General features: G+C 38.9%; 1 protein-coding gene across 1 annotated transcript in view; it reads left to right on the top strand.

The window, feature by feature from the left end:
• The window catches only part of LIN52 (lin-52 homolog (C. elegans)), a 196224-nt gene that overhangs the window by 149894 nt on the left and 37194 nt on the right, over nucleotides 1-9136 (top strand). The window lies entirely within an intron of this gene.

The raw sequence follows: 9136 nt of genomic DNA, 5'->3' as shown, positions 1-9136 counted from the left end.
AGGAAGACCCCCAATGAGATGGATTGGCCAGGTGGCATTATCGATGGACTCAAGCATGGCCACGGTAGTGAGTTTGGCCCAGGATCGAGCAGTGTTTTGTTCTGCTGTGCGTAAGGTCGCTGTGAGTCAGTATCGACTTGATGGCACCTAAACAACTGTAACAACAAGTAGTACTTTCCATCCCTGGATTCTATGTTGTTGTTGTTGTTGTGAGTGCTGTCAAGTCAGTCTCCACTCATAGCAATCCTGTTTAGGGTTTCCAAGGAATGGCTGATGAGTTTGAACTGCTGACCTTGTGGTCTCCAGGACTCCTTGGATTCTTATAGTTTTACCTGTATTATGGCCCTTAATCATAGTTTATCTTAATGAGTGTTGCAATGTTTTGGTCTACTAGAAACATTCTTAGAATATCTTCTAGATGATACAAGTCTTTGAAGGAAGGATCAGAATTTTATGGTATAAGAACTTTTGAGTTCTGGTAAAAGTAGTGAACATCCTGAAATCTCTATCAACAGTGTATTCATAAGATTTTTACAGATTGCCCCAGTAATTAGTACGTTCTTGTTAAGTGCCATTAACTCAGTTCTGACTCATAGTGACCCTTTGTAGGGTTTCTGAAGCTATAAATCTTTGTGGCAGCAGAAAGCCTCATCTTCCTCCTGTGAAGTGCCTAGTGGGCTTGAACCACTGACCTTATAATTCACAGTACAGTGTTTATCCTGCACAGCCACCGTGCTTCCATGACTATGACGTTGTTGTTGTGAAGTGCTGTCGAGTTGGTTCCGACCCATAGCGACCCTATATAGGGTTTTCTAGCAGCAGCTGGTGAGCTTAAACTGTCTACCTTGCAGTTCAAATGACATTGCAATTTGGCGCATTAACCCACAGTGCCACACCAGGACTCCATGATTATGATAATGACTCAAAATTTCATCATACTTTCCAAGTAGGGCCTTTATTACAATAGAAAGCTTCTTGCTGCCCTCTTGTGAAAAGCTAAGTAATATTCCCAATTAACATGTTTAGAAAAGTTAAGCGAATTTCATCTAAAGTCTGCAAAGACTTTTTTTACACACACACACAATTCTTAAGACTTTTATATCTTTTACATATTTTCAAGCATAATTACTAATGTCTCATTTTGGTGTATATATGAAGTGAATATAAAATACTTATTTGTTTAACTCCCTCCTAGGATTTATACTGCTGTGTGTTGCCAGATTACCCCCTAAAAGCAAAACAGAATTAAAAATAATTCTAAGTAAGGCCAACTCTTCAATAGTTTATTTAATTTTTTTTCAAATCACAGAGAGATTGGGAAGTTATACAGGGTTATTTTGAATTTGATGTATGATAATATAACAGCCTACCTAGGGCTGGTGAAAATTTAGGTTCTGACTAGGCAGAGTGGAGAGTCTTGCTACATACCCAGGGCCTTGAGTAGAGACAGACCTGAAGGCTCATATCTTCATCCTGGTGTGGCGCTGTGGGTTAATGTGCTGGACTGCTAAGTTGGTTTGAACTGCAAGGTCGGCCATTCAAGCTCACCGGCCGCTCCTCGGATACCCTATACAGGGGCGCTATGGGTCAGAACCGACATGCCTAACAACATAAAATTAACAATGTCCAATAACTAGTAATGGAGCACAGTGGTTCTGTAGGATAAGCACTGGACTGTGAACCACAAGACTGGTGGTTTGAGTCCACCAGTTGTTCCTCAGAGAAAGATGAGGCTATCTGCTCTCAGAAAGATTTATCGCCTCGGACACCCTATACGTTAATAACAACAGTTAATAACAACAACAATAACCAATAAAAAGCACAAAAGGACAGAAAAGTTAACTCATAGCCTAGATTAGTCAATAAAAACAGATTTAGAAATGATAGAGATGAAAGAATTAGCTGACGAGACTTGAAAATAACTAGTATAAGTATGTCCACGCCTGTAAAAGGAAACATAAACATATATGAAAATATAAAGAGTCTAATGGAACCTCAAGAAGTGCAAAATACAATATGTAAAATAAAAAATTCACTGAATAGGGTTAAAATTATGCCAAAGAAGATTTATGAATGTACAATGAGCACATAAAAATGTGCTACCCTTTCTAGTCATCAGGGAAATGAAAATTAAAGTCATAATGTAATACTACTAGATACCTATTGCTGCTGTTGTTAAGTGCTATTGAATTGGTTCTAACCCATAGTGATCCTGTTTAGGGTTTCTGAGGAGCGACTGGTGGGTTTGAACTGCCGACCTTGCGGTTAGCAGTCTAGTTCATATCCTATAGCACTACATCAGGAATCCAGATACCTATTGTTGTTACGTGTTGTCAAGTCAGTTCCAACTCATACAACTCTGTATAGGGTTTCCAACTTGGAAATAGCTACCAAAGTAAAGGTGTGATCCTGCGGGTTAATGTGCTGGATTGTTGCAAGGTTGGTTTGAACTGCAGGGTCAAGCAGTTCAAATCCATCAGCCACTACTCAGAGCCAACTCGATGGCACTTAACAACAACAACATAGGGTTTCTGAGGAGTGATTAGTGGATTTGAGCCAGCAGCCTTGGGTCCAGTACTTATCCTACAGCACCACACCAGAACTCCAGATACCTCCTTTTGTTGTTGTTGCTGTTAAGTGCTGTCAAGTCAATTCTAACTCATAGTGACCCTGTATATGGTTCCCAAGGAGCAGCTTGTGGGTTTGAACTGCCAACCTTGCAGTTAAAACTGACTTTGCAGTCCAGTGCTTATCCTACAACCCCACACCAGGACTCCATAGATACCTATTGGTCATGGTGGTGGTGGTGGTTATGTGCCATGGAGTCGCTTTCGACTCATAGCAACCCTGCATAGGATTTCCAAGGCTGTACATCTTTACAGGAGCAAAAAGCCTCAGCTTTCTCCTGTGGAACAACTGGTAGTTTGAAACTGCTGACCTTGCGGTTAGCAGCCCGCTTCCTAACCACTGTGCTACCAGAGCTCCTTTGAGATACCTGTTAGTATAGCTAAAATACAGCCTGACAGTAACAAGTACTGGAGAGAATGTGAGACAACTAAAACTCTGATACCTTGCTGGTAGGAATGTAAAAAGGTACAGCCCATTTGGAAAGGTTTGGCAATTTCTTATGAAGTTCAACATAATTTATTGTTAGGTGCTGTCCAGTAGCTTCCGACTCATAGCAACCCTGTGTACAATAGAACAAAATACTGCAGGTTGCTATGCCATCCTCCGTGGTTGCTATCTCTGAGCCCATTGTTGTGGCCACTATGTAAATGAATCTCATTGAAGGTCGTCTTATTCACTGACTCTCTTCACTTAGCATGATGGCCTTCTCCAGGGACTGGTCCCTCATGATAACATGTTCAAAGCATATGAGATGAAGCCTTGCTTCTAAGAAGTATTCTGGTCACACTTCTTCCAAGACACATTTGTTTGTTCTAACAGTTCATGGACTCAATATTCTTCTTCAACACCATAATTTAAATACATCAATTTCTTCTTCAGTCTTCCTTATTCATTGTTCAGTTTTCACATGTATATGAAATGACTGATAATACTATGGCTTGGCACACCCAGGGGTAGCTGCCTCTTACAGGGTGATGTGGGGCGAGGACATGCGGGCTGCCTGCTGGCTGGTTTTTTTCCCACACTCACATGTGTCCACGGTCAGATTTCAGGTCTTTCCTTGCTGTGTAGCAAGCATGGGGTACAAGTTGCAGCTACCTGAGAATCTTGGGCAGACATAACTACAGGAGGTATTCTGCTCCAGAAAAATTTCAAGGAAAGTACGAAAGCAACAGTAGTAGCTGTTGGATACGGATCTAAAGAAAAGGGCAGAGCAATTCAACCAGTTAGTGTGAAAGTTGGAGATAAATACTTCTCCCAGAATACAGAGGCACCAAAATAAGTTCTAGATGAAAAGGATTATTTCTTATTTCAAGATAGCGACATTCTTGGCAAGTTTGTTGTTGTTGTTGTTGTTAAGTGCCATCGAGTCGATTCCGACACATAGCCACCCTGTATAGAGTTTCCAAGGGGCAGCTGGTGAGCTTGAACCACTGACCTTGCAGTTCAAACGACTTTGCAGTCTGACGCATTAACCCACAGCACCACACCAGGACTCGAAAAGTATGTACATTGAAATAAATCACAATTGAAATGGCATCATGTGAAGCTGCCCATTCCACTAATATTCTGAAATCTTGCATCATGTAAATAATCTCCGTGTCTCTCTTTTATAATAAACTCATGATACTCAGTGTCTCAAATTTAGTTTCACTGTAATAATATAAAAAATTCCAAACAAAAATATGTAAATCAATGATTAAAAGAAAATACTGTGGTTTGGATGGTTGTTGTTAAGTGCTCTCAAGTTGGTTCCGATTCATAGCAACTCTGTGTAGGATTTCCAAGGAGCAGCTGTAGGGTTTGAACTGCCAACCTTGTGGTTCACATTCCAGTGCTGATTCTACAGCGTGACACCAGGAATCCATGGCTTAGTCTTCCAAGTGCCGTCTTTGCTTTGGAACACTTTAATGAGGTGGTTTTGCAGCAGATTTGCCCAATTCAGTATGTCATTTGATTTATCATTGTTATTGTTAAGTGCCATTGAGTTGGTTCCAACTCATAGTGACCCTGTAGAGGGTTTCCAAGAAGCAGCTGGTGGGTTTGAACTGACAACCTTGTGGTTTATAGTCCAGCAACAAAGCAAACAGAAGGAATAGTGTAGACATAAAACCTCCAGATTGTAAGGATGTCAAGTAGATATCAAGATAAAACAAACTTTTAGATGGGGAAAAATTTTTTAAACTATTGTATAATCTCAAAGAAAATTAATATACCTTCACAAAATTAACTCACCACAGAAAATTATGTGGAACAAGGAAGCCAGCAGCACCACAAAAAAACACACAGCAAAATGTCAGCAGTCAATTTATACCTATCAATAACTGCATTGAATGTAACTGGATTAAATAAATGCACCAGTCAGGAGACAGAGACTAGCAAAATGGATAAGTACACAGGCTCCTTCAATATGCTGCCTGCAAGAGATACATCAAAAATGTCCATCAACAGAAGACTTGTTCACAATGGAATATTATGCAACGTTGAAGGATGACAATGAATCTGCAGATCACCTCACAACATGGACGAACCTCGAGAACTTTATGCTGATTGAAATAAGTCAATCACAAAAGGAAACTACTGTGTGAGACCTATATGAAAAGTTAAGAAATGGTTTTCTTGATAAAAGAAACGTTCTATGCTGGTTACAGGGAAAGGGGAAATTATTCACGGGCTATGAGGTAGACACATGTTAGCATGGGTGATGAGGCTGACAGTATACAACAAGAGAGAGGTTGACAGAGGAAAGGTAAAGGTGGCAGGAGACATGGAGGAGTGAAAGAGGAAAAAACTTAACTGAGGGGATTGAGTGAAAGAGGTAAAAACGTAATTGGGATTGTGATCACTGGCAGAAAGCGAAGTATTTGATTTGTTGGAAGTAAAGCTCTTTAAACTTTCACTCAATTCACAATAAATAGTTTTAAATTATTAAATTAAATTTAAAAATCTAACAAGAAACTTTATATCACTTTTATGGAGAAATTTATAAAACTTTACTGATACTTAAGAAAAGTTAATATCATGAATCCGAAGGGAAACAAAAACCAATATATATATATATGTGTGTGTGTGTGTATATATATATATTTTTTTTGTTTTGTTTTGTTTAATTATCAAAAAGTGGTGAAAAGTTATGTGAGCCAAGTTTAATTTTACATAGACATGGAAATTAGAACATTTATTTAGATCAATTATCTCTCTCTTAATTCTTTTATTCCCCCAATTTTTTAATATACTTTTAATACTGAAGTTCTTTAAAATCTCATAAATGAACCCATTAAATTTTATCTTCAACAGATTTAAAAAAACAAACTTTCATCATAGTAAGTAAAATTCCCTGTTATAAAATTTTCTGTCTTTATCACATTTTTTCATGCTTAATTCTAAATTTATTTATTTATTTATTTTTAATTGTGAACTGGGAGAACATCAGCTTTACACCATTGTTTCATTGCAATGATTACAATCTCCTCCATGCATCATCATTCAACAGTATTTGCTTCCATTCCCTCTGGTTTTTATTTTTATTTAGATTTTTGGTGTAATTTTGGGGGGAGAGGGGGATGTACACAAAAACACTCAGGCATGAATAATAATTTAAGCCACCAAAGGTCACATTCTGCAAGCCTGTCTGTCTCCTGGCTGCCAGCACTCAGTCCCTCTCTTTCCATGAATCTAGAGTCCTCAGCTGCTCCTTCTATCCATGTCCTCATCTCTGCCTCCATCTCTGGTGTCTCTGCTTCTCTGGATAGGGTCCCGCATTCCACCTGTGCTCTTCTCCCTTGATGGTCCTAGGGTCCTCTGTTTCTGATCTGTAAGATTAACTACTCCCCCATTTTTGTTACAAAACTTCTACCTTTACAGTTGTGACAGTTGCAATTAGTCATGATAACAACTACTCACTATTGAATCTTAAGAATCTTAACCCCATCCCTTTTCACCAGACCTGTCTAGGCAAGGTGAAAACTATTCAGTGGGGACTCTATCTTCCCCCGCACACTGTGAAACTAAACTTCCTCTTGAAAACAAGCCAGTCACTTTGCTCCTTTATCGCCCCTCATTTTAGGTTCTCTGGTAGTTCTTAAAGTAAACTTCACTCACAGTTGCTAGGAAATTTATCCCTCTTGGGAACATGCATGTTTCTTCTCCCTGGGAAGCTGTTTCCATGTCCTTAGCCATCGTCTGTATTCCTGTATATGTATCTTTTCAACCAAGTATCATGTTACATTATAAACACATATATCTAGTCTGTGAGCTCCTTAAGACAGGACCCCTGTGGAAATAGCTGTAGCAGAGCACAGGCTTAGACATAAGACCATCTGAGTTCTAATCCTGCCTCCCACTGCTGCTGACTTGATTCCAACTATTAGTGATACCATAGGACAGAGTAGAACTGTCCCATATGGTTTCCAGGCTGTGAATCTTTATGGAAGTACATTGCCATATCTTTCTCCAGAGGAGCAGCTGTTGTTGATGTTGTTAAGTGCCATGGAGTCAGTTCCGACTCATAGTGACCCCGTATAGAGTTTCCAAGGAGCAGCTGGTAGATTTGCACTGCTGGCCTTGTGCTTTGCAGTCCAGTGCTGATCCTACAGTGCTATATCAGGTTTCCTGAGAAGTAGCTAGTAGGTTCAGATTGCTGAACTTTCAGTTAGCAGCTGAGTACTTAACTGCTATGTCACCAGGCTCCTCCAATCCTGTCTGTTAGCTCTATAATGCTGAACAAGTTTTATAACTTGTCTGTGCTTCTGTCCTTCATTTATAAAATAGGAATAATGTGTGGTGCCTATTCAAGGATATTTTGAGGATTGTAAATAATGATGCTGTTGTTAAAGTGCTGTTAAGTCGGTTCCGACTCATAGCGACTTTGAATAGGGTTTCCGAGGAGCGGCTGGTGGGTTTGAACTGCTGGTTCGAAGTCTACTGCTGATCTTACTACACAACAGCAGGAGTCCTTCAATGATGACAATATATATTAATTACTTTGAACAGCACACAGTCACTACTTAAAAATGTTAATAATTGTGCTTTTTAACCATTGACTAGCACGAACATTTCATTGGGTATGCTATTAATTTCTGATCAATGTGTAAATAAGCACATTCACATTCTGATGATGTCAGTCAGGAACTTTGAATTGGACAGGTTGTATTATGGGATGTGTAGAACAGGGCACAACTTATTTGGAGTAAGATTAAGAGGCATAACATCAAACCATCACCACGGAAAGATGCTGGAACAAGTGAGGGAATTGTCTTAAGAATTGCCTTCAAATCAGAAAATTATTCAAATTGCCACTCAGGAATCAAGACAGTCAGGTTACTAGTGTGACAGTTATGGAGGCACTTAGGGGCATTGGGGGACTTTTTTATACCAAATGAATACCTGTGTTGACTTGACTGTTGTTAAGTACCACTGAGTTGGTTGCGACTCATAGCAACCCTGTATAGGGTTTCTGAGGAGCAGCTGGTGAGCTTTAACTACCAACTTTGTGGTTCAAAGCAACTTTGCAGTCAGGCGCATCAACCCATAGTGCCACAGTTTAGTGATCTTCTAAATATTTTAATTTATTCAGATTGTGAATGCAAGAAGGTTGAGAAGTACTTGTCTTATAAATAGCTGTGTTCAATAAGTGCATATTGAATGAACCATTTAAAAAAAAAAGAAACTTAGCTATCAGTATTATTTCTCTTGGTATCCTCAGAATATAACACAATAGTGAATACATAGAAAGTCTACCGGTAAATAAATGCTTTTTCCATAAATGAAGTCCTCTCTGTTGTTTCTGTATCTTAGCTAGGATTGCTGATTCAGTTATTGCATTTAACCAATTATTTACATGTACTGAGGATTACTTAGTTTTCATATCAACGCTAATCTTTCATTTCATGGATTTTGATATGTTTACATATACAGCTTTATTAAATGTTTTTGCATTTAAGCCACACATAAATCTAATCTACTTATATTAAATCTATTCACATTCTGACTTCCTGGGATGAATATCTACTCATTAGACAAAGGGAACATTTTTCAAATAATGATTCACAGTGTTTAAGTAATCTAAGTACTGTACTTTACTTTAATTCAAAGTATAGTGTGTGGGGAGTTTTTTTCCCCATGAGGTAATGTTCCAACTTCCAAGTTTTGCTTGTTGATTTTTGTTTTGTTTTGTCAAGAACATCGCTTGGCTAGATTTTCAATCAGTTCTTTAACAAGCATAGAGTCAAAAGGAAAGAACTAGGTGCTTTGTCTCTTAGGGCAGAGGGAAGAACTGGATGCCTGTGTCTGTAGTGGAGAAATTCCAGATTTACTTACCCTGAGTATTTCATGTAAGTGGAATCATACACATGAGTATGTGGTCTCTGTGATTGGCATCTTTTACTTGTTGTTGTTAGGTGCCGTCGAGTAGGTACTGACTCATAGCGACCCTAACATGATATCCTTCTCCAGCGATTGGTCCCTCCTGACAATATGTCCGAAGTATGAGAGACAAAGTTTGGCCATC

This window comes from Chrysochloris asiatica, unplaced genomic scaffold, assembly GCF_000296735.1.
Source record: "Chrysochloris asiatica unplaced genomic scaffold, ChrAsi1.0 scaffold00079, whole genome shotgun sequence".
Classification (NCBI taxonomy): Eukaryota; Metazoa; Chordata; class Mammalia; order Afrosoricida; family Chrysochloridae; genus Chrysochloris; species Chrysochloris asiatica.
This window is presented reverse-complemented; position numbering and strand designations above follow the sequence as displayed.